This window comes from Choloepus didactylus, chromosome 17, assembly GCF_015220235.1.
Source record: "Choloepus didactylus isolate mChoDid1 chromosome 17, mChoDid1.pri, whole genome shotgun sequence".
NCBI lineage: Eukaryota > Metazoa > Chordata > Mammalia > Pilosa > Megalonychidae > Choloepus > Choloepus didactylus.
This window is the reverse complement of record NC_051323.1, coordinates 42093220-42118180: the sequence shown is the minus strand read 5'-3', so window position 1 is coordinate 42118180 and position 24961 is coordinate 42093220. Positions and strand designations below refer to the sequence as shown.

Below are 24961 nucleotides of genomic sequence, written 5' to 3'. Positions count from 1 at the left end.
AATGGTCTCTATTGTTTTGTCAAATATGTGTCTTTCCGCTATCCCCAAGCTCCTCGCTTTCTGAAATTCATTTGCACATACATTAGCTCACGTGATGTTACCCCAGAAGCAATGGATATTGTTATGGTTTGAATTGTGTCCCCCAAAAGATATGCTGACGTTCAAATCCCCAATACCTCAGAATGCAGCCTTATTTGGAAGTAGGGTCATTACAGATGGAATTAGACAAGTTAAAATGAAGTCATACTGGATTAGGGTGAGCCTTTAATCCAATATGATCGGTGCTTTTGTAAGAAGAGGAAGTTTGGACACAGACAGACAGAGATAAGAATGCCATGTGATGACCCAGGCAGAAAATGCCATGGATTGCCAGCCAGCCACTGCCAAAGGCCGGAGAGAGGCAGGGAACCGCTTCTTGCTTATAGACTCCGGAGGAATATGGCCCTGCTGCCACCTTGATTTTGGAATTCCAGTCTCCAGAACTGTGAGGCAATAAACTTTTGTTTTAAGCCACCCAGTTACAGCAGCCCTAGGTAACTACAAAGATACTCTGTTCATTTGTTTCAGCCTTTTTGTTTCCTTCTGTATTTCATTTTGAGTAGTTTCACTTTTATGCAATTGATCTTTTCTTCTGTTGTACCCAGTCCACTTAATGCCATTCAGTATATTTCATTTCAGATATTTTATTTTTAACTATAGAAGTATGTTTTGTGACTTCTTCATATCTTCATCTTCTCTTCTCATTATGTTCCGCTTTCATTTACCTTCTTAAACATCTAGACTGTTTTTCTATTACTTATTTTAATGTCCTTGTCTGCTAATTATATGCTCTGTTTCAATTCTTAGCCTGTTACTATTTATTGATTTTTCTCCTACTTGGATCATATTTTTTTGCTTCATTGAATGTCTGCTACTTTTTGGTGGATGCCAGGATTCAGGTGCTGAATTTGTTGTATTCCTTAAACATTTGGTGGTTGTGTGTTGTGTGTGTGTGTGTGTGTGTGTGTGTGTGTGTGTGTGTGTGTATTTGGAATGTAGTTAATTTACTTTGTATCAGTTTGCTTTTTTATTTACTTTATTTATCAAAAAAATTTTTAAAAACATTTCCGAATAAGTTATTTCCAATGAAGTTATTTGCAATGAACATTTCCAATGAAGTTATTTCAGGATATTTGTTTTTCTTTTTCCTTTGCTATGTTTTATTTGGAAATGCATCAGTTTGCTGAGGCTTGCTTTATGTTTTCTTAGATAGACCCAAGGCATATTCAGCCTAGTGCTAATCTGACAGCACTACTAAGGCATACTTTTCTGAAAATTCTATGTAATGTCCCATTTGTTGGAAGACTTTTTAGTGTTGCTGATGGTAATGTTAATTATGCCTAGACCTGCCTGATATCTGAAGATAGCTCTGCCTATAACTTTCTGGGGATTCTTTCCCTCATGTGCGTGTGGAGGTCTATAGTTAACCAAAGCCTTGAGAGAATCCCTCTGCAGATCTCCAAATCCTCACTCTCTCTATGCAGCCCCTTCATCTCCATTATTTTGAATTACACATACAGGCGAATTTCGTCTTCTGGTCCTTCACACTCTGTTCTCTCTCAGCTGAGTGATTGCTAGCTCACCCGCTCTCTGCACTGTCGCCTAGAAACTCCTCTCAGGTCGTAAGCTGGGACAAATGTAAGGCTGACCTCCATCCATTGCTGCCCTTTTCTCAGGGATCACCTTTCCAAAGCTGACTGTTTATCAATATCTGAAAATCATTGTTTCATATATTTTGTACAGCTGTCTAATTTTTTATAAAGCAGAGGGGAAATCCAATTCTTTTGCACCATGATGGTCAGAAGCAGAATTCACTTCAGCCAACCCTTTTGAAAATTGTATGGTGTAAATTAGGTTGGTACTCTCAGAATTTCCCCTTGAATCTTAAGTTTCAAATGATAGAAGGCTTCTACTATTCAAGTTGAGAATTTATCATCTAATTATCACTCAATTGTATTTTATCTCGGGCTGTTACAAATATTTTTCTCCTTATATTCACTGTTGTATATGTTTACTTTGACATGTGCAGGAACTTGAAATTCATTAGGATTTCTCTATTTGAGTTTTGGTGTATTTCAAAACTTCTACAGAATTCTCATCTTGTGTCTCTTTGAGTACTGTACATAGTCACATTCTTTCTAGTATATATTTTTGGAACCCCAATTAGGCTAGTATGTCTTAATTTTTTTCTTCTTACTATGGAGTCCTTTGAAAGTCTGGTGAAGGCTAAGAACTACTTCATATAACAATGTTTTTAAATGCTTACTATATAGTATATGGGCTTACAAAAGAAAGCAAAGTCAACTTATGATATATTATTTTCTTCATTAACATAAAACTAAGATCTAGCTCTAGCTAATTATTACTTATGGTATAATAGCTATCATGATTTCAAAATATTAGTGAGCATAAACAGTTATGTTGAGATACCTGAAATAACCATAATATGATATAAATATATTTGTTATTTTTAATGGTGTAAAGGTCAGTTGCATAGGTTATATTATATATAATATAATATATATATCGCCTATATTATATTATATAGGTGATGTCTTTGTCTACATTGATAACTGAGAGAAATACTGAATTGTAGTTAGAGATTAATAAAAATAAAATGTAATTTTCCCAGCCTTTTCACAAACCTCCTGGTTTCTCTCCTTGGACACTCTCAAGATTGTGTATCTTATTTTAAGAATCCTTGAAAGTAACACAAGTTACACCTTCTTGCTCTTTCTACCATGTTTTTTAAATTCTCTATTCTGTTTTTCATCTCTTTTTCTTTCTCTGGTGTCTACTGTGTAATGTCTTCATATTTAGCTCGTGGTTCATTAACTCTTCTTTTAGCTATGCTTAATTCAATGGATTGAGTTTTTATCTCTAATTCTAATTTTCATTTCTAGAAGTTCTATTTTGTTCTTTTCTAACCTGGTCAATTTTTATAATCTCTTCCTAGGTTTTCATTTATTTCCCTCCTTCAGTTCTTTAAATATTTTATTTGTTTTATATTATTTATAATAGTTCTAGTATCTGAAGTCTTTTTATGTCTGATTTCAACTGTTTATTGTTTCTTATGATTAACAATTATTGTAATTTGTTTTCTCCTAATTTTTGCAATTTATAAATTATGAATTTAGACTTCCTAAACTTTATCTGTAGAACTGCTTTGAGAACTGAGCTTTATGTGTGTTCTTCTGAAGAGGATTGGCATTTAGTTTTGCCATGCAACAGATCACTATTTACCTAAATCTGATGAAAATTAAATTTGGGAGATATTTTAGACATTATGTAAATAACATCCCAAACCACTGTTAGAGCTGGCTTAACATTACAAATTCACAGGGAAGACATTTTATTTTCTTTCAACCAGAGCCAGGGCCAAGGCAAGCATTTCTTACCATATCCCTTTGTGATTCAAGTTTGTATATTTTGTTTGTTTGGTTTGGGTTTTTGATTAGGGTTGGGTTTTATTTATTTTCTTGTGTTTTCCTAGTCTGCTCTTTCACTAACAGCATCCCCTTAGAAGGTGAAGGGAGGTTATGGATTTATGTGGAACTCTTGGATCTGATATGTCACCTTGCTCAAGCCCCAGGTTGTGTCCTGCTGCCTGCACAGCTCCCTAATCTGAAGCTCTTAAGCTATAGGTCACCAGGGACTGGATGATGACTCCAGGACACCTGCCAGTTTCTGTGCTCTCTTATATATCTAAACTCATGCTTTCTCACTGGTTTTGATTTTGGAGGATTTGTATTGCATTCTTACCTCTTATCTGTATATCAAAAAGATTTTTAAGCACTTTGTCCTGCATTTTACTTTTGTTTTTAACCAGATAGATTTTTCAAGATTTATAATGCCACGTTGCTGAAAACAAATTTTTATTAAGCAGAGAAAGACAAAATCAGATGTTCATTTTAGAAAAATCACTAAGGCAGAATTAGAAAAAGGGTATGGTGGTAGACAGGGCCATTTCTTAGGGGACTATTGTAGAAATCAATCAAGAAATAATGAGAGAGGGTGACATAAGACCCTCAAGATGGTGGCATAAGATATTTCAAAGCAATTGCAAAGCATACTAGAAAGTAACAGTAATTAAAACAAGGTCTACTGGCATAAAGATAAACAGGTAGACCAATGGATTATAACTGAGTGTTCAGAAATAAACCCATACCTCTGTGACCATCTCATTTCAGACAAAGGTGCCAAATACATTCAGAAAACTGGCTATTCACATGCAAAGAATAGTTACATCCCTACCTTACACCACATACAAAAATTAATTCTAAATGGGTCAAGGATGTAAGCATAAGAGCTGAAACCATAAAATTCCTAGAAAAAAACATAGGGGAACTGTCATAACCTTGGGTTTGGTAGTGATTTCTTAGATGTGAAACTGAAAGCACAAGCAACAAAAGAGAAACAGATAAAATGTACTTCACCGAAATTAAGAACTTTTAGTCATCAAAGAACACTATCAAGAAAGTGAAAATACAACCTACAGAACAGGAGAAAATAATTGTGAACCATATATCTCATAGTATGTAATATCTGAAATATATAAAGAACTGCTACACCTTAACAACAAAAAAACAAGTAACCCATCAAAAGTGGGCAAAGGATTTGAATATACATTTTTCTAAAGAAGATACACAAAAGGCACATGAGGAGATGCTCAACATCATTGGTCATCAGACCAATCAAAATGATAATGAGATACCACTTCATACTTGCCATGAATAGCCAGTTTAATAGAATGGCTATTAAAAAAAAGAGAGAGAGAGAAAAGAAGTCTGGGTGAAGATGCAGAGAAATAAGAACCCTTATGCAATACTAGTGGCACTGTAGAATGGTGCAGATACTGTGGAAATCAGTTTGTCAGCTATTCAAAACACTGAAATGGAATCTACATATGACTGGCAATCCTACTTCTTGATATCGCTCCAAAGAATTGAAAGCAGGGACTTCAAACAGATATTTGTGCATTAATATCAATAGTGGCATTATTCAAAACAGCCAAAAGATGAAAACAACCCAAGTGTCCATCTTTAGATGAATGGATGAACAAAAGGCAGTATATATACACAATGGAATATTATTCAGCCGTAAAAAGGAATGAAGATCTGATGCATGCTGCAACATGGATGAACCGTGAGGACTTCATGCTGAGTGAAATGAGCCAGCCCCAACAAATTAAATTTTGTATAATCTCACTTATGTGACATACCTAGAAGAAGTAAACTTCATGGAGACAGATGGTAATTTGTATGTTACCTCGGGGTGGGGGTGGGGGGCAAAATGGGAAGAAGGAATTCTAGCTTAATGGGTAAGTAGTTTTACTCTTTGAGGTGTTGAAAAACTAAAAGTAATGGATGTCGATGATGGTATCACAATTTTGTGACTATTAATACTGATGAATTGTACCCTTGAATGTGGTTACAAAGGGATTGATTGCTATATCGGTTACTACAATAAATAGAATTTAGCAAAGGATTATGAATACTGAATCTTGATATAATTTTCTTTTTCTTAGTTGCTAGGGTATTAGAATAGCTAGAAGGAAAGAACTGAAATGGTGGAGCTGTGTGTAAAACATAACATTCTTTGAAATTTGTTATATAGCTACTTGTTAAATTATAATTTGGTGAAAGTTACCACCTTTTTGTATATATATTTTATTTCACAATTAAGAAATAACTGAAACTATGGTACTATAGCCCATAACATTCTTGGAAATTTCCGATATAACTACTTGTTAAATCATACTTTGAAAGTTATCACCCTTTTGATATATATTTCACAATAAGGAAATAACTGAAACTGTGGAACTGTAACCCACAAAATTCTTTTAAATTTGCTCTCTAACTACTTGTTACATTGCACTTGGAAAGTTATCACTTCTAGGTATATATGCAATATTCCACAGTTTAAAAAAAGCTAAAGAAAGAGTTCTACTGCTTTCCATTCTATAAATCAACCTCAAGACAGAGACCTCTTTACAATCCTTGGATCACAAATTGTTACAGTATTGATGGACTGGGTGTAAGGTCATTCTCTTGACATTATGTAGATTCCTTTTCACATGATTTAAAACCTAAAATAAAGAAACAAATTCACTTTATCACAGAAGAGCCGATGACCTGTACGCTTCAGGTCAACTAATTCTGACACATTTATTTGCTCACAGCTCGAGTATTACTGAAATAAACTTTGTTATGGATTTTCTGAACCAGACAAGTAAAACACTTGTTTGAACAGGTGGAGGAAGAATAGTCACTTACAGGTGCTGCCCTGGCCTGTGTGGACTGTGAGGTGACAAAGCAGCACTTCATCTACTAGCAAAGGGACAATCAGGCTTCTCCAGATTCTTCAGAGCAGACCATGACAATGGGACCCCTTCAACCACAGCGACTAACAAGAATGGTAATAATGCACTTTGCAAACATTTCCAACAGGCATGAATTCCTCTCTGACTTTGCTCTACCATTTTGTGTCTCAGTTTGCTCATCTAAAAAATGATAGTGGGGGATAATAATAGCTCCTACCACCTAGGGTTGTTGTGAGATTAAAGCATGTACCTGGCACAAAGAAATTCACAGTAAATGTTAGCTAACCAGTTATACTGGGGGTGCAGTCAACCGATCTTTGCAACCTTGTGATTATAAGAAAAAATCAACTATCTCAAATAACTATAATTTTCTAGTTTTCTGTCTCATGCACTGCAGTTGTTGATAATGGCTTTCATTAGATACATAGACCACCTTGGCAGGATCCAGGAAAACTTCCCCTTATGTATCAGATAAATATTAAATTACTATGGAATAGTTAGAACAGAAATTCATAATGTTCTACTACTATTTTGTTACTATCTTGATCCTCAGAGGGAGAAAGAGAAAGAATGAATGAATGAGAGAGAGAAAGAGCAAGACTGATGGGAGTTGGGTGTTAAAGAAGTGATGTTCATTCAAATTTCCAGTTTTGGCTAGCCCAGGAAGATTGGATTATTGTTGCCAAAGATTGGAGGAAGGATGAAAGGCCTAGTTAAAAGTGGGGCAGAAGCCTGCAAACTGTAAAGTGTTTATGCATAGAAGCACTTACCAAAAAGTGTTTGTAATACAATATTTGCATTTACTTTTTCTCAATATTCTCCTCTCTTTTCTCACCCCAAGAATGAAGAAATCATGAAGGAATCCCCAAGTAAATATATGCTAATGGTATATATGAGATTTTTCTGGTTGTGATGAGGTAATCATTACCTGAAAGATCAGCTATCTCCTAGCTAAATAAAAGCTAGAAACAAGTTAGAGAAGAAACATTCTAGGCTGAATCCCAGTTTTATGCCATTGTAATTTACTCAAGGGTTGTCCCTCCCCCCTTCCCCCCCAAGAAACCTTTATAATTAAGAAACAATTTCCAGACCACTTTTGCTCTTCTAACGTCTATTGCATAATTTAAGAATCAGTTTGCTGTTGCTTCAGGAACTAAAAATTCCAGACGCTTTGTGTGCTGATTAACATATAAGAAATCTATAAAGTTTAATTAGGAAAAAAATGAATAATAAAGTTTTATTCACCCTGTTAAATTTTAGTGGATAATGCATTGCTTTATTTTCTATAGCTTAATTCCTCACAATTCTAAAAGGCTTGATTTTTTTCATCAGTGAAACATGTTTATGCTCTACATATGGTGAATGGTAGAAAGGAAAACAAAAGCATTAGATTTGTTGCTTTTATTCCCTTTTTAAATTAAAATTAAGCAATTGTTCTCAACATTCATTTTCTGCATTTTATGATGCCTAGACAAATATTATTATTTGCATTTTACCGTATTTATGTCTCATCTCCTGGTCTGGAGTGGGAGATCTTGGTGGATAGACTCTAATTCATTTAAACTTCTTTCAGTAGTTTTCAGAGTGGTGGGCATGTATAAGCAGAATGATGTGAAAAATGAGGGATAAATAAAGTGAAGATTGACCAAAATTCCTTTCACTATCTGGTTATGTAAATGACTTGCAGCACAGAAATTTCTTGATGGTACAGATTTAATTTATTCTTATATTTGACCAGCATTTTATACTTTAAAATATATGTCCTTCTGTCTTATGTAATATTTTCTTTCTAATTATTAAAATCTCTGATAAATTAAAAGACAAGTAACATTCCCCCATTTGAAGGCCAAAGAAGCTAAGACTTAAAGGCATTCAGTCAATTACTTACCAGAATGTTAGCATAGAATTTAAGATGAGAACATAGGATTCCTAGTTCCAAAATGGTATTTCATGCAACTTCCATTGTAATGGAGACTTCTGAAACAATTTTAGGAACTGGCTGAAACAAAGAAGCATGTTATATCTCCTGGATTTTGGGGATTGGTTTGATTTTTAAATATAAACGTTTTACTTCCATTAATGTAAAAAGGCCCATAAAATTTTGAAATTTCTAAACAACCGAAAATGACTTCACAAATTTTGGTGACACTGTAGAGACAGGCATCATCTTCTTAAACAAGAAGGAAAAGTTTCCCATCTAAGACTAAGATTACCCTGATGCATCCAATAAAAGAGGATGAGATCCCTCCTGACTCTGCAAATATTTACATGTGCCTACATCAGCCTTATGTTTCTCCTCATAAAGATATATTTATCCTCATTAGTTATACATATAATGAATATTAAAATTCCCACTTTGCAGCTAACTGACAGAATCAAGTAAGTTCTGAGTATCCCTAGTCATTAATTTAGCATTATGTTTAGTTTTGCTTGGGAATAATTTTGGTTACAGTTAAGTCAACTAACATTTTCAACCCTGTTATATCCCAGATATTAATAAACAATACTTTTAACATGAATTATGCCCAACAACGCTCATGGTTGCTAATAAATTAGTTTTTTTGTAAAACCTGGCTCATGATTTATATGGTTCTCTCTGGATCTCCTTGTTATTTCTTTGTTTTAGGTCAGTCTCAAGGTCATTTGAAGAAATATTTTCTGTGCAGTCATCATTTTAAATCACAGCACCACACAAGCATGTAACTGCCAATCAGTTAGCTATAAATGTTTATAGTAGTTATATTTCAAATTGCCTTAACATTAAATAAAATATAATATCTCCTTAAGTAATCATGTCAAGTATGTTGACTTAATCTTCAAAAGATGGGCTGTATTAGACTTTATTGAGAAAATAATGGCAATGATTAAAATAGGGTAGACTCATCAAAGAGGAATTATAAACAATAGAAAAGTTCATCCTCACTGGCAACTTAAAAATGCATCATGAAGGAAATATGAAATACAGTGTTACAAGTTTGATATATTTAGTACTCAGTGATGGAAAGGACATTATGTGAGTGTCCACTCATTCACTGTTTGTGACATTATAAATTGATAAAAAATTTTTAAAGTAAAATGATAAAACATACCAAGAACCATTTTTATTTTTATATCTTTTTGATTATTTCTCCTCTTAAGCATTAATCTTAATGAAATAATTTTATATAAAAAGAAAAAGGAGGGTGCCTGAAATGATTTATTACAGTATAATCTGCAATAGTAAAAAGAGTCAGAAAAGTCTAAGTGCAAAAATATTATTTAAAAATTCATTGTTCACCAATACAAATAAAATGAGACCTAGTAAAAAATGACCATCATAGAGTACATGAAAACATGAACATATTTACAGTTTGTAATGCAACTATGAAAGATATCTGGAGCTAGGAACAAGTGTGTCCACTGTTTCAGTAAAGGATTGAGCCCAGTGGTCTATGTTACCAAGAAGTGCTATTCACTGACTCCTCCAGCCATAATTATTTTGGGTTGGGGCATTTTTACTTCTCCATGTTCATCTCCCACTTCCTGGTTCATATCGGTAACTCACATCTTGCTAGTGAACCCTCTAGTCTCCTCTTTCTTTAGTTTCATGTGTGTAGCCTCTAATAACAATAAATACACACCAAGCAAGCATTTGTATGTGACTGACGTTTTCTTTGCTTGGAGTTAGGCACCACTTCTCTCCACAATGGCCTGTCTGCCCATGAGAAAATGTTGTCACTGAACAGAGAAAGGCAAGCCCTGGGTGCTTAATATTACTCTGATATCCTATAGAGCGTACATGAGCCCTGACCGCTGACATCAACCTTCCGCAGAGATTGTGTGTATTTGCTGCTGCTTGACTGGTTCCCATCACTGCTGTGTCCACACTGCATGACTATCTCGGCAGCCCGGCTGATGGCTTGGCTCCTTGCCTGTCTCCATCACCAGCAGAAGGGCAGGCGAGCAGGATTACCCAGGTCTGAGGACACATTAAGAATCACCAAGCACGCAAGTAGGCAAGTTGTTTTGAGGCTTCCATTCTCCCCTGTCCTCTTCAAAATCACTCAAGTTGATCACACCTAGTGTAAAGAATGACAACATACCGTGCTGATTGAAAATGTTACCCCAGGAACGTCACATTGCCATCAGAGAATTCCCTCACTCACCAAAAAGAGACATATGGAACCAGGGACAAATTCAGCACTAAAGAAGCCAACCAGGAAACCCATAGAGAAAAGGATTCTTTCCTTTGATTGAAAGTAGGTAATGCCCTTGATTTCTGTCTCTAATAAGAAAAGGAAAGCGCAGATTAAAAGAAAAAGGTGTCTGAAGGGAAACACAATCTTCAATATCAGGGCGGGTGTGGGAGTGAGTAGTAGAAAATCTAACTGAAACTGCAGCAGGAAACAAACTCAGAGCTTGCCCACACTCTTCAATCCAAAGTTTGGTTTATGTTCTTGACCTCATTGTAATCTCTGAACTATTCCTTTTGTGAATCAAAATGATCTGACAGGTATCAGTGATAATTTGCGTAAGAAATCTTTCACTTTCTAGAATGAGTTTCACAGGCAGGTGGAATGTACCTGTCATGTTCGTGTTCACCTCCTTAGGCCCAATCCCTAACATGGGCCTAGCGCATAATACGTTCTTAATAAATATTTGTTGAATGAATGTGTTGTAGATGCATCCACCTGCAATTCTGTTTCAAATATTTTGTCTTAGTAATACTTCAGTCAAAATTTGAAACAGGTATTGAAAAGGAGTGGAAACACCATCCCACATGCAGCATGCGTCTACCATTTAGGCTCTTAGGGTGTATTGAATTGAGGGACTGAGGTAAAACGATGACAAAGAAAAGGCAAGTAGAGAGAGGAAAGAAATAAAAGGAGGTAAGACAAAGGGCACACATTCCCTCCTTATTCAGATTTTAGAATTAAAGCCTTAAGAAATGAACCAGGGCATGCATGATCATTGCACTGTCTGCCCATTTGTAAACATTTTCGTGAAAACAAAAACAAAAACAAAAAACCAAAACCAAAACTGGCCAGACTAATGGAAAGAGGGAGAGATTGAGAGGAGAGAGATTACTTATGAAAACTGTCTGAGATTAGTCTCTACTTCATTCTTGTACTCACTATCACAGACAACACTCTCATATAGATGCAGATTACTGAAATCTCATTTCTTGTTTTGCAATTTGTGGTTTTATCAGATTCTAATGAAACGCATTTCCACTTTCCATGGTTTAAGTCAAAGTAGGTTCTATTGATGTAAGTGAAATGATTTGAACTTGACTCCTTATTATTGATCCCAAATGCAAGATATGAATTTCCTCTTTGCAGGCATTTCCTAAGAGAGATGGTCTTTTCTTTCATCTGATTCTTCTCCCATCTCTGCGCCAGATTTAATTTCATTATTGCATCAACATTTTGTACTGCTGCCAAGAAGCCCTAAGACCAGTGGCAACATTTTTAATAAACAAAAAGTATCAAATCAAATAAATAAATGATTTGGTGGCAAAGGGCAGAAAATTTCCAGATGAAACTCAGAAAGTGTCTTGACTCAGCTCAAGTTAAAACTGCATCATCAGCAGATTTCTGGAGGTTTTCAGGTTATGAGAAAAGGTTTTTGCATTGCACTAATTATGACTGGAGTTATAGAAACATAAAACAGAATAAAGAAAACACAAAATGTGGTGAAGTTGGCTGTAGCTGTTTCTCCAAAAAAAAAAAAAAACAAAAAAAACCACCTCATTTCTCATGACTCGAAATGCCATAAAAGTAGCTCTTTTTGTGGGTTTGTAAGAGTGGGCAATTTTTGGAAGATCTGTCTCTATTGTTTTTAGTTATTTATTTTTCTTTTTAACATAGTCATTCCTCCTGCCGAAGGGGAAAATAGTGGCTTTTTCATGGACAAAGGTGGTTTTGTGGCTTCTAATTTCTTCTAAATGCATTGGTGTGTCTTCTTAAAGTGTTCTCATTTTATTAACAATGTGTATTAACAGCAGTGTGCATGCACTCACAAACACACACATACACACTGTTTAGGGACTACAACCACCCAGTCCAAAATTTTTATTCTGAATTTGTTAAATGTCTAGCAAGGATTAGCTCTTCCCAGTATAAAGCAACTGCACAGCACATGTATTGCTTCTCAAATATTGCCTGGTTTAAAAAGTCTTACCATCTGTTCTGGCTTTAGTCAAAGCTGCATTAAGAGAATAAGCTTTTGTTAGTGCTTCTGTTACTGGTGTGGTATTATTATATTTTAGGAATGGGGAGGAGGTGTGAAGGCAAAAGAAATCTATATAAAGTCTCCAAGAGTATTAAAAATGAGAATTCTCCTTGGGAAACTAGTGATATTATTTTTGAACTTGGCCATGTATGCTACTTCTTCCCTGCTCTGTAGGTTCCATTAAAAAGAAGTTGTAATAGACTCCTGAAAATATCAATAAATAAACCAGTCAAGTGTTTATCAAGTCTTTTGTGTAGCAACATTAAAAGAACTTAAAAGAAAGGTGTAAGACTTGATTGTTGCCCTTGAGGAACGCTCAAGGTAGTTGGAGTGGTGAGAAATGTGTATATGGAAAAAATAGGGGAAAAAAAAGACTGTTCAAATTAGAAGTAAAGGCATCCAGAAAAAAATAATCATATCTGGGGCTCTGGAATAGGAAAAGTAAGGTTCTATTTTGTCAACAACTCAATGCTTTGACCACCACAATTAGATGTATGCACCATGCTTTTCTAAGAGTAAATTTTACTGATTTTATATTACATTGGCTTTTAGAATGTATACATAACATGCTACTGGATTTCTTTGATTTACCTGAGTAAATCAAAGAGGAATTCTATATTTATAGCCTCCAGGCATATGGACAGAATACCCATGGAAGCAGGGCTTCTAACAGTTATATTTTCGGTACTTCTTTCAACCCTTGGTGCCCATTAGAATCAGAGCTTTTATAAATAAATCAGTGTATACATCAATCAATTAATTTGTAAATTAATTAATTAGAAAATTTACATTCCTGGGCCCTACCCAAAACCCAGGGATGAGACCCGGACCTTCATATTTTTCAAGTTCACCAAGTAATTTTAATGAGCTGCCTGGGTTGAGAATCCCTGATTTAAGTAATTAGGTCTAGATGTTATAATTTGTATTATTCCTTTCTCTCCAGAACTTGTGAATTAGTTTTTGCTCTTGTGCGTTTGCTGAAACAAAATCAACATTCTCAGCCACTTGTCAATTACCAAGGTAGAGTCTATGAATTGGAAATAAATATGTTGTGCTCAGGGACACAGAAGAGCCTGACCAATAAAGTGCAGAATTTGCAGTGGGAAATATCTTCTAAATCCACTTTCAGGCTTAAGATCAGGAAGACAGTCATTTCCTCCTGTAAAAAAGCCTGGCACATTTTTCCCTTTCTTTTATTCTTCAACTAGAAGTAGATTTATGGTTAAATGAAACATGGCCCAGAACCAGTATGAAGATTTGTGCTCTTGTTGTTCTGCTCTTATGGTAAAAGATTAGTTAGATAATTGGAAATGTCACTGATCATTAGTCAAATGATAGGTCTTTAATGACAGAGAATTTCAAGATATAACCAATTTTTAAAATTCATTTAATAGACACTGAAATTTTACTTTGTTTTGGACCCTTTGCAGTTACTAGATCCAGGTGTGAAAAAAACACTGCAAGTTTTCAAAGCATTACCAATCTAATTGAGGATGTTATCCTATCAACCAATAATGATAGAGGAACTCACAGACTCATAGAAACTCAAGAAGCTAAAGATGTCCCTTTTACAGGATTGAATAAAATCAGTTTTACCATAATGCTTCATAATTATATATAAAAATAAAGGTAAATATAAAATCTATTCCTGTGTATCTTGCACAGTTATAAAGCCAAATGAATTATAAAGCCAAAATGAATCTTGAGATTAATATAAAATATTCTCATTAAAAATATTAATTTAATGGAATTGATGAGGCTGTTTTGTTGAAACAAGTCCACCATTAGCAGTGTAACTACTGCACATCTCATGTGGTCTAGGTTCTTTGCATTGGCTGTGCCTATACTACCCTGTGTCCCCAGTTTTCCCACTACTTTTCTATAATAGGGAATAACAGCAACAATGGCAGAGTAGGAAGCTCCAAGTGCCTGTCCTTCCAAATAAACCCAGGAAAAAGAGCAAAAATATCAGAATCAACTGTTTAAAACTCTAGAAATTGGCCAAAGTTTTTCAGCAACAAAGTGAATGCTGAAACAAGGAAAAGGTGACTTACAAATAGCATTTAAGGAAATCTCTGCCAAGATACTAGCTGACCACCAGAAACAGAGACTTCAGAGACCACTCATAGAATATGGTTCTTTAAATAGTTTAGAAAAGTTACTAAACAAACAGCAGCTACAACCTGTAGCAAGCAACAACAAACCAAGATGGGGGAAAGAATATGATTACAGTTACCAAATTATAATATTTAAAATGTCCACTTTTTCCACAGCAGGAAAATTATGAAGCATGCAAAAAACAAGAAACTATGGCCCACTCACAGGAAAAAAAATGAAATTAACAAAAACTGTCCCTGAGGAAGCACAGACATTCAACTTCCTAGACAAAGACTTTAAATAAATTGTTTTAAATATGTTCAAAGAGCTGAAGGAAACCATGGCAAATAACTGAAGGAAACCAGGATGATAGTACCTCAGAAATAGAGACTATCAACAAAGAGATGGAAATTATAAAAAGCAACCAAGTAGAAATTCTGTAGCTGAGCAGTACAATAAGTGAAATAAAAAAACCCACAAGAGAGTTTCAAATCAAGTTTGAGCAGGCAGAAGAAAGAATCAGTGAACTTGAGTACAGATCAATTAAAATTTTCCAGTCTGAAGAGCATAAACATAAAAGAAGAAATGAAAATGAACTGAGCCTAGGAGACCCGTGGGATACCATCAAGCACACCAACATATGGAAAGTGGGAGTCACAGAAGGAAAGAAAAGAAAGTGGCAGAAAAAAATATTTGAAGAAATAATAACCAGAAAATCCCAAATTTGATACAAAAGCATGAATCTACAATCCAATGAGCTCAATGTACTGCAAGTATTATAAACACAACTCTTGTTTTTATAATACTTTATAATATATTAACCTTGAGATTAATTATAATAAAACTGGCAGAAGCCAAAGACAAAGAGAAAATCCTGAAAACAGCAGGAGAAATGTGACTCATTACATAAAAAGATCCTCAATAAGATTAACAGTCTTGTACTCATCAGAAACCATGAAGGCCAGAAGGCAATGGGGAGACATATTTAAAATGCTGAAAGAAAAATAAAAACCTGCCAACCCCAAATTCTATATCTAGCAACACTATCTTTCAAAAATAAGGGAGAAATGAATACATTCCCAGATAAATAAAAGCTAAGAGAATCTTTCACTTGTAGACCTTCTCTAAAAAAATGCTAAAGGGAGTTCTCCATGCTGAAATGAAAGGACACTAGGCAGAAACTTGATCCATGCAAGGAAACAAAGAACACTGCAGCTACTAAAACTAAGTTGGTATTAATTCCATCTATATTGTTGTAAATCTAAGATGTCAACTCTAATCTCCAGGGTGACCACTAAGAAAACAATTAAAAAATATTCAGAAAAAGATGTGGGGAGGGAATGAAAATGGTACACTAGAAAAATTCAGTTACACACAAAAATAGGCAGTAATGGAAGAAATAAGGAACAAAATAAACATGAGATATATAAAACCCATACATGTTACAAAGAGGGCAAACCTCAGAAGTATTATGCTAAGTGAAAGAAACCAGACCAAAAAGTCACATATTGTATGATTCCATTTATATGAAATATCCTTAATAGCTACAGCCATAGAGACAGAAAGCAGATGGGTGGTTGCCAGAGGCTGGGGAAAAGGGCAAATTGGGAGTGACTGTTTAATGGGTGTGGAGTGATGAAAATGATTTGGAATTGATAGAGGTGATGGTTGCAAAACATTGTGAATGTACTAAATGCCACTGAACTGTATTCTTTAAAATGGTTAATTTTATGTAATGTGAATTTCACCTCAGTTAAAAAAAAAAAAAAGAACAACATGATGCCTCTGTTTAAAGCACCTGTTGAGGTAATTTGACATTCATTTACTGTGAACACATTCTTTAGGTATTAAGTATATTTCTCCATTTTTCTCCGAGGCTAAATCTACTAAAATAGTATAATTTGATGCCAAAATTATTATTAATATAAATGCAAATGCAGACACGGTAGTTCCATAACAAAATCCATTTATTGAGTGGTTAGTTAGATACAGATAGTCTTATTAATATTTTTGATACTCATTAAAATAAAAGCATATATTAACTATTTTTCAAACAGAATTTGCATACAGTTGAAAATATATTCCCAGTCACTTAGCTGGATCTTGAATAGTGAAACAATTTTTGCATAACCATTTACTATTGAGGGAAAACATGAAGTGATTGTTATATTTTCACAGTTGAGGTTAAGTCCATAATTTCATTCAAAGACAATACTACATGATATTCTGGTGGTTTTAATGCCAGGAATGCAAGGATGTTTTGATATTAGGAAATAGTTAATATATTTCATCAGAATTATAAATAAAATGAAACAAAAAATTTTTCAGTTCCATTTGATAAAACTGAACATCTATTCCTGATGAAAGCACTTAATATGCTAGGACTAGAAAGTGTTGACTTTAATAGGCTAATTAATATATTTTTGGAGGAAAAAATAAAACATCATTGTTACAATAGAAACACAAAAATAACTAGTTAGAAAATATAATAGAATATAGATCTCATAGTAGCAAAGATATATACTTAGGAAATATACTTAGGAATACTTAGGAAAAACTTAGGAATAAATTTTCCAAAATATCTGAAGGAATCTATGAACAAATATATAAATCTTACTGATGGGTAAAGGAAAATTTGAGCATACAGCGCTACCTACTATACTCAAGGAAGGATATAAACTGATCACTGATTCTAAACTTTCTATAGATGAAAAGCTAAGAACACACTGAACAGTATAAGATGAATGACGAGAGAGTTCCACCAACAAGCATCATGTTATAGAAATTGAAATGCTGGTAGTGGTATAAGAATAGTTAGAGATTGATTAATGAGCCCAGAAATATCCCCAAACTGAATGAAGTGTGTGTGTACTTAGTGCCTGATAAGAGATACAAATTCAAGTAAGTGGATAAGGTAATGATTGGTCAATGCAAGGCATTGGGATAATTGATCCACCTTGAGAGGAAGGAAATCCATAATCCACAATACAATCCAGTGGCTTATAGAGTTATATCAAATGAAACTTTACAATATCTAGACAATTTACATAAGCATTTATATACTCTAGCAGTATGGAAAGTCTGCCTAACTATAACTCTAAAGGCAACAACCATAAACAAAAATAGATTAACTGCATAAAAATGTTTAACACTTGAGTATCAAATATTCAATATAGAAATTGCAAATAACAGTCTATAAACTGCAAAAGAAAATATATGCAGTTAATTGGATAATGTATTTTCTTAACAAATGGATCTTACAAATTAAGAGAAAGAGAAAATGCCGAAAAGAAAAAAAAATTAATGAACACAGACAATAATTCATAATGTAAGATATAAGAATACTTACTGAGACTATAAAATAGTTTTCAAGCTCATTTTTAAGGAAAAAAGTTTAATCATAACAGAAATGACACCGCATTATTTTTGCACCTCTGTTTGAACCACTATATTCAGAGCCAGGCATAGTGTCAGGCACATAGCCAGCTCCCAGTGTGTAAATATTACTTGACTGAAAAACTAACATGAATCATTGTATTAGGTATTGGGAAGGTTTGGGGAAACAAGAACTCTCATTCTATGCTCAGGGAAGTAAAAATAGGTACAGAAATTTTGGAGTGCTTAAAAATGTAATTTTGACCCATGAAAACTACTTACAGGAAAATATTCAGAGAAGATAGCCAAAGACGCAGAGTTTAAGCCAAAAGGATTTTCAATTTGGGGTTATTTTTGACCAAAAAAAAAAAAATACATTTTAAATAGCATGTATCTAATAATAGGCAATTGCCTAAACAAATCAAAGTTCATACATATAATGGATTACTATGCAGCCATAGTCTAAGCCAATCTAAGCTCTGTTGAGCCCTGGGGATTGTGCAGAAGATCTAATTCTCTCTCATGTGTGGGGGAAAAAATCTAATTTGTGGGACTCTAGTTCTCCTCCTCTTCTTCAAAGAGTACAGCTCTACTCTAGAATGTTAATTTTATTTAAAGTAAGGTTTACACCACTCAAAGCAAGTTTGAAAATCACTGGTGTCTCTAACTCAATTTCAAAAAATCAATTTCCCCTGAATTGCAAACATAAATGAGAAAGGCAAAACTTTAAAAAGAAAAGCTATATTGTTTGCAATAGTCACACTTAAATGAAAGAGCAAAGAAGTTGCAGGAATGGGGGAAAAGGAAATCAAAGTAGAATTTTTCCCTTGTAAACAAAATTGAGTTTAGAGTAAAATTATGGGAGATTTTTATTTTGTTTTGTTTTGTTTTATTATATTTTCTTTTCTTAGAATGTTTATTATTCACAAACAAGAAGATATGCGCCTATGCACCAAACATCATTGCATAATCCCTACATTACAATGAAGGGAAACAAGTGGCATAAAATCCCTGGCGTTGAGAATCTTGCATTCTAATGGAGTCAAACAAGGATTAAGTATAAGAAATATTTACCTGCTAATGAGAAAGGTGAAACTTAAAAACAAACAAACAAACAAACAAATTATATTGTTCGCAATAGTCACACTTTTCACCTAGACAACTAATTCTTTGGATCTTAGTTCAGGGTAACTTGTCTTACCATATATTCTGGTTTGCTACTGCTGCCAGAATGCAAAACACCAGAAATGGATCGGCTTTTATAAAGGAGGTTTGTTTGGTTACAAAGTTACAGTCTTAAAGCCATAAAGTGGCCAAGGTAAGTCATCAACAATCGGGTACCTTCACTGGAGGATGGCCAGTGGTGTCTGGAAAACCTCTGTTAGCTGGGAAGGCACATGGTTGGCATCTGCTCCAAAGTCCTGGTTTCAAAAAGGCTTTCTCCCAGGATGTTCCTCTCTAGGCTGCAGCTCCTCTTTAATGTCTGTCACTCTTGGTTGCTCTTGGGGTGTTTGTCCTCTCTTAGCTTCTCTGGAGCAAGAGTCTGCTTTCAATGGCCGTCTTCAAACTGTCTCTCATCTGCAGCTCCTCTCTCAGCTCCTGTGCATTCTTCAAAGTGTCTCTCTTGGCTGTAGCAAGGCTCGCTCCTTCTGTCTGAGCTTATATAGTGCTCCAGGAAACTAATTAAGGCCTATGCTGAATGGGCGGGGCCACACCTCCGTGGAAATTATCCAATGAAAGATCTTGCCCACAGTTGAGTGATCTCATCTCCACGGAAACATCCAATCAAAAGTCTCCAACCCAATACATTCCCTGCACACACAAGACTGCATCAAAGATAATGACGTTTTGGGGGACATAATACATCCAAACCAGCACACTATGTACTCATATTTCTTTTGTAACACTAACTGTCATGCATGATTTATGTGATGCATGTGTTTCTTTGATTACTGTCTGTTCCACAGTGAACTATAAGCTTCATGTGGGCTCATGCTTGTACATGAGAAGCTCTGGGATGCTTCCCAAAGATTTGAATAAATGAATTTTTAAAAACAATGTTCTTGCCTTCCAGAAGTGGGAATACAAAATAATTATTATTTATAGCATGAATAATTACTATATAAAAATTGCTCAACGTGCAATCCAAGTGATACGAACTCTGTGTTATGCCAGTACACAAGGGAAGAAATTGATTCAAACATCTGCATCTGGAAAATTTTCTTGAATGAGGTGTGATTTGAACTTCTGTGTAGACTTATGTCTACACCTAACTGTAGACCAAGGCAGAATGAAGTAAATGATTAATAGAAGTACATGCAAGAAGTCTGTGAATGAAGGAACAATTAATTTTAACTGGGTTGATCAGAGAAAGCTTTGCCAAGGATAGTAAATTGGGCCTTGCTGGAGGAGAATGAGTGCTGTCTGTAGAGGTAAAGGGATTTTGAGGTAAAGGGATTTTTAGGTAAAGGTAAAAACATGAGCAAAGTTACAGAGATATGTAAGTACATGGAAAATTGGCTCCATTTGACAAGAGTGGAATCTGTGGGGCAAACAGTAGGAGGCATCTAAGAAGTCAGAGATGATGTTTTAGAAATTCTTAAATGTCATACAATGAGTATGAATTTTATTTTAAAGTCAGAATGAGGCCATTAAACTTTTTGGGATAGGAGGGTAGTCTGATCAGTAGTGTGTTTTGTGAAGGATGGATCGGAGAGATAATAAATATGGAGCAGAGAGATCAGTTGTACATAAAATCTAGGTAGAAAATAATGGTGTTTTGAACTATTGCACAGGTAGAAAATTAAGCTTATTTGATGTAGTAGACAAGGAGAAGACAAGGAGAAGAGATGTTTTCTAATCCCGTCAGGTGCCAGGCATTATTTAAAATATATTGCTATTATTTTCATTTAGAATACCTAGGAGGATGATAAAACCAGTAACAAATGGTTTTAAAGGGGGGATAATAAAATAATATTGAAATCTGCTGATTGAGATGCCTGTGGAATGGATGTCCAGCAGACAATTGACAATGCATATAACCTAGGAGAATGGTAAAATGTTTAAGGATTAAGGATAGTGAATTCAGAAGAGTTATCAGCTTAACACAGAGCTGAAGATTGGCTTTCTACTCTACCAGTCTGCAACAATGAGCAAGGAAAATAAGGGTGCTTGAAAAGGCTTCAGGAAAGCAATTGACGTCAGTTGGAGTGTTTGAGTAGGCAATGGGACAACTGTATTAGGGGATATTAATACAATTATATAACAGGATAGTGAGGCAGACCAAGATATTACAACTGAGACAAACAAGTTTAGTTGGAGTGAGAGATGGAAAAGAGGAACAATTAGGAGGTCTAATTATTAAAGGAAATCTCAGAATTTTACATTTGGGAAATGATGCAACTGATAAAGTGTATAAATCATTCCACAGTGACTGAGATAGAATTTAGCTGGAGTTCTTTGGGATTGAGAAGGGTGAGGAGTTCTGAAGTTAGGCTATTGAGAAGAACATGAACAGAAATACTGAAATCCACAGAGATGGAAAGGAAGTGTCCTAGACCAGGTGTTGATGCAAAGCTAGAAGGCAAAGGAATGGTTTAGTAAGTGATGGTGTTTTATAAGTGGATGAGGTGAGTTTCAGAGAAGAGGAGGTGTTGAGGGTTGGCAAAACATCACTGGGTATGGAGGAAAGTGCTGCCTCTTTTTCCTTACCTGTGGTATAAAGGCAGTAGAGGGCAAAGTTTGTACTTGAGACAATAGACGAGGACGTATTGTCACCAAAATAAAAATCCCTTTGCATCTACCCTGACTTATTTTTTTAATTACACAGTGCTCAACTACATCAGGGAAATAATAATGTGAATAATAATAAAAATTCCAGTGCTCACCCAAATGCATTAATTGAATCACTCATTAAAAACAAACAAAAAAAAAAAAAAGAGGAAAAAAATTATTGACCAGCCACTACATCCAGTGTTCTTTTGCCACTTCCTTAAAAGCAATAATTTTATCTGATCAACAGCAAGGTCAGAGAGCTGGAAAGAAATCAAGTTTGGGAAAGTGATGATGGCATCACTAATGGGTACATTTTGTTTTCTGTTTGCAGAGTCTGTGTTTCTTGGCTACGGGACAGGATGTGGAAACTGGAGTCAGGGGACCCAGGTTTCAGTTGTGGCTCTGCTGCTAACAGGCAGCATGATTTTGGGTGAGTCACTTATTGTCTTTAAGTTTCAGTGTTCTCGTCTACAAGATAAGGGGTTTGAAACATCTTTTTCAGCTCTTCTAATCTGATACTAAATTTAGTGTCCCTGTTTTCAGAAGAGAATTATCTAATATACGAGATACTGATTTATTACTAGAAGTCGCTTTACATTTGGTATCTTAACCTTTTTGTTCTCATTGTTATCATTTACTAAATGGAAATATAAATCCCAATCATCTCTTTCTCACAGGAAGATTGTAAAGATAAAATAGGATAATAGACTGGAATGTGCCAGTTGTAAGAAATAGCATTTATCACCAGCAATTATTCAATGCATAACTATGTTTATGTTCTTTTGCTGTATCGTTCTTTCTTTAACTTCTCTTTTATTAGCCAAGACCCGGACACGTTACTGATTTATTACTGAGTGTTTGGGCTTTCGCCCTTGATTAGCATCCCTTAGAAAGAAAGGATGTTTCTGCTATTTTCCAGCTGCTTAAAGAAATGATTTGTAATATGATAAAGCTAGAAAGGTCTTGTGAATTATCATGGTTCCATCAACCACAGTGTTCACCATGTCCCCATATACCCAGCATGAAAAATAGCTGAGAGCTAGCTAGGTAAGTTGGCTGGTTTGAGTGTTTTTGTTTGTTTGTTTTTTTGAGTAATAATTCCTAAATCACTTAATGATCTCTGAAACCATCTGTTTCTGAGTTTCTAATATCTCTAAATCTCAGCTTTGAGTCTGTAAATTTATTTTGGTGATATTTATGTATCAGCATCCTTGTCTATTCAGAAGGTTGTGAAAACCAAAGGAAGTAGTATTTTGACAGTACCTTATAAACCATTAAGCACTCCATAAATGCTTGTAATCATTAAATGCAATAATATTATTGCTATTAATCCAGACAGAACATTTTAACAACATGCTTCAGCTTTCAGAAAAAGTAATTGCTTCAAAGTCCTGTCCATGAATGCCCAAATTAAGTGTTACATTTTAAAATTATTACCATAAAAAGAAGGCTCCCTGCATGTTAAAAGGTTTGTCAATAAATGTATTTTTTGAATTTTAAGGTTCAAGTATGATGAAAGAATTTTTATGATGATAAAAGGGTAAAGAAGAAAAATTGGGGTTTTGGAGAAAAGCAGAGATGATTTTGCCAGTTTGGGTAATAAAAGTGGCATAGAGCCAACATGCCAGAATTCCAGCTACTTATATTACCAGCTTATATTATCATCTAGAAAACTCTTGAGAGGCAGCAAAGTCAAATGATTCTCTAGACTTGATTTTCACCAACAAAAGTCAATGAGGTGCTGGTGTGGTAACTGAAGGGACAGGAACTTTTTGTGAAATTAGTACCAGAGAAAGAAGGAAATTTTGGTACAGGACAGATGTTCTGTGGGTTTTGGGAGAAAAAATCTTAAGAAACACATAGAAAATATATGTGCTCTATATTCCTAGAAGCTCTGGAAGTAACTATGGCTAAAAACAGATGAGAAACTCAAGAAACAGAATCCAGGCTACAGATTTATAAATAAAATCAAAGGGGAAATAAATGGGAAAACAGCAAAAGTAAATGTTATGGGTAAATTCTGTGCTCTCTGATAACGCACATTTTAAAACTGCCCCTGGATATCATGATTTCCTATCCCTTCCTTCTGCAGGCAGAATTGAGAGTTGGGGCAATCAGGAAGAGGTAAGAGAGTATGGCTTCCTCTAATGTCATGAAGGGGTCTTTTTAACATGATTCAGGACCAATTAGGAGACAAGAATTCTTTTCATATAATTAGGTCCAAATTAAGTGATCAGGTAAGGTATTGATGAGGATTGTTGGCAAGAGAATAGCACTTGCAGTGCAAGTCTGATGTTTCTTCACACATAGGAAGCTATAAAGAAAAATAGAAAATGAGAAAATTTAAATGTATCCAGAGTACCAGACCATTTGGATATATGCTCCTCCCTTTCTCCATATTCAGGACTGGAAGCATTACCCAGAAGAATGCCAGATGGCCACACCTTAAAAGCCATTCCAAAGAGCATGAAGATTTCTATGTCACAGGAGGAGCAAAAACAATGCAATTAAAAGGACTGGTTCAAGGGGAAACAGGAACAATATAAAGAAATGAGAAGGGATCTGTGTGGAAAACATTCTACCATTCAAGGGAAATCCACATTGGCACAGGCCAAATACTTGTGGATGAGATCTTGCATCATGTTTAGTATACCTGGATGGGTTAGCAATGCCAGGGGTGCAACTCCTTCCACTCCATCTCCTGATTCTGTAAAATTCGAATTTGTTGCTGGGGACATGGAATAAAGAAATGTTTAAAGCTTTTCCAGCAGTGTGTTCTTTGTGTGTGTGGGTAACAGACAGGGAAGTGTAGTTCCCACTCCCATTCTGTCCAGCCCATGGCAGGCATCTGAGATGAATTCATAGTGGACAATGAGACACGCAGGTCATATGTGAAGAAACACATGGACCAAAAAAGTAGGTACATCTGATTCTCATAGCTACCTTTTCTTCATTCACAGAGGAGAGCTATGACATGTCCAGTGTTCCTAGATTATATTTGGGAGGACTGTTACCTGGGTTTTGGCTTAAGTTACTATACGGGATAAATTATCTCACTAGAACTGAGAAAAAGAATCAAGCTCCTGGACTATTGCATATATGATAGAAAGTGATTGCACAATGACCAGAAACTAACCATTG

General features: G+C 35.0%; 1 long non-coding RNA gene across 1 annotated transcript; it reads left to right on the top strand.

Moving 5' to 3' along the window:
- The first annotated feature begins 368 nt into the window (after nucleotides 1-368).
- LOC119511968 lies at nucleotides 369-24555 on the top strand. Its single transcript, XR_005212300.1, has 3 exons — nucleotides 369-533; nucleotides 22152-22250; nucleotides 24225-24555. It is a non-coding gene; the product is annotated as an uncharacterized LOC119511968 (long non-coding RNA).
- Nucleotides 24556-24961: the final 406 nt, after the last annotated feature.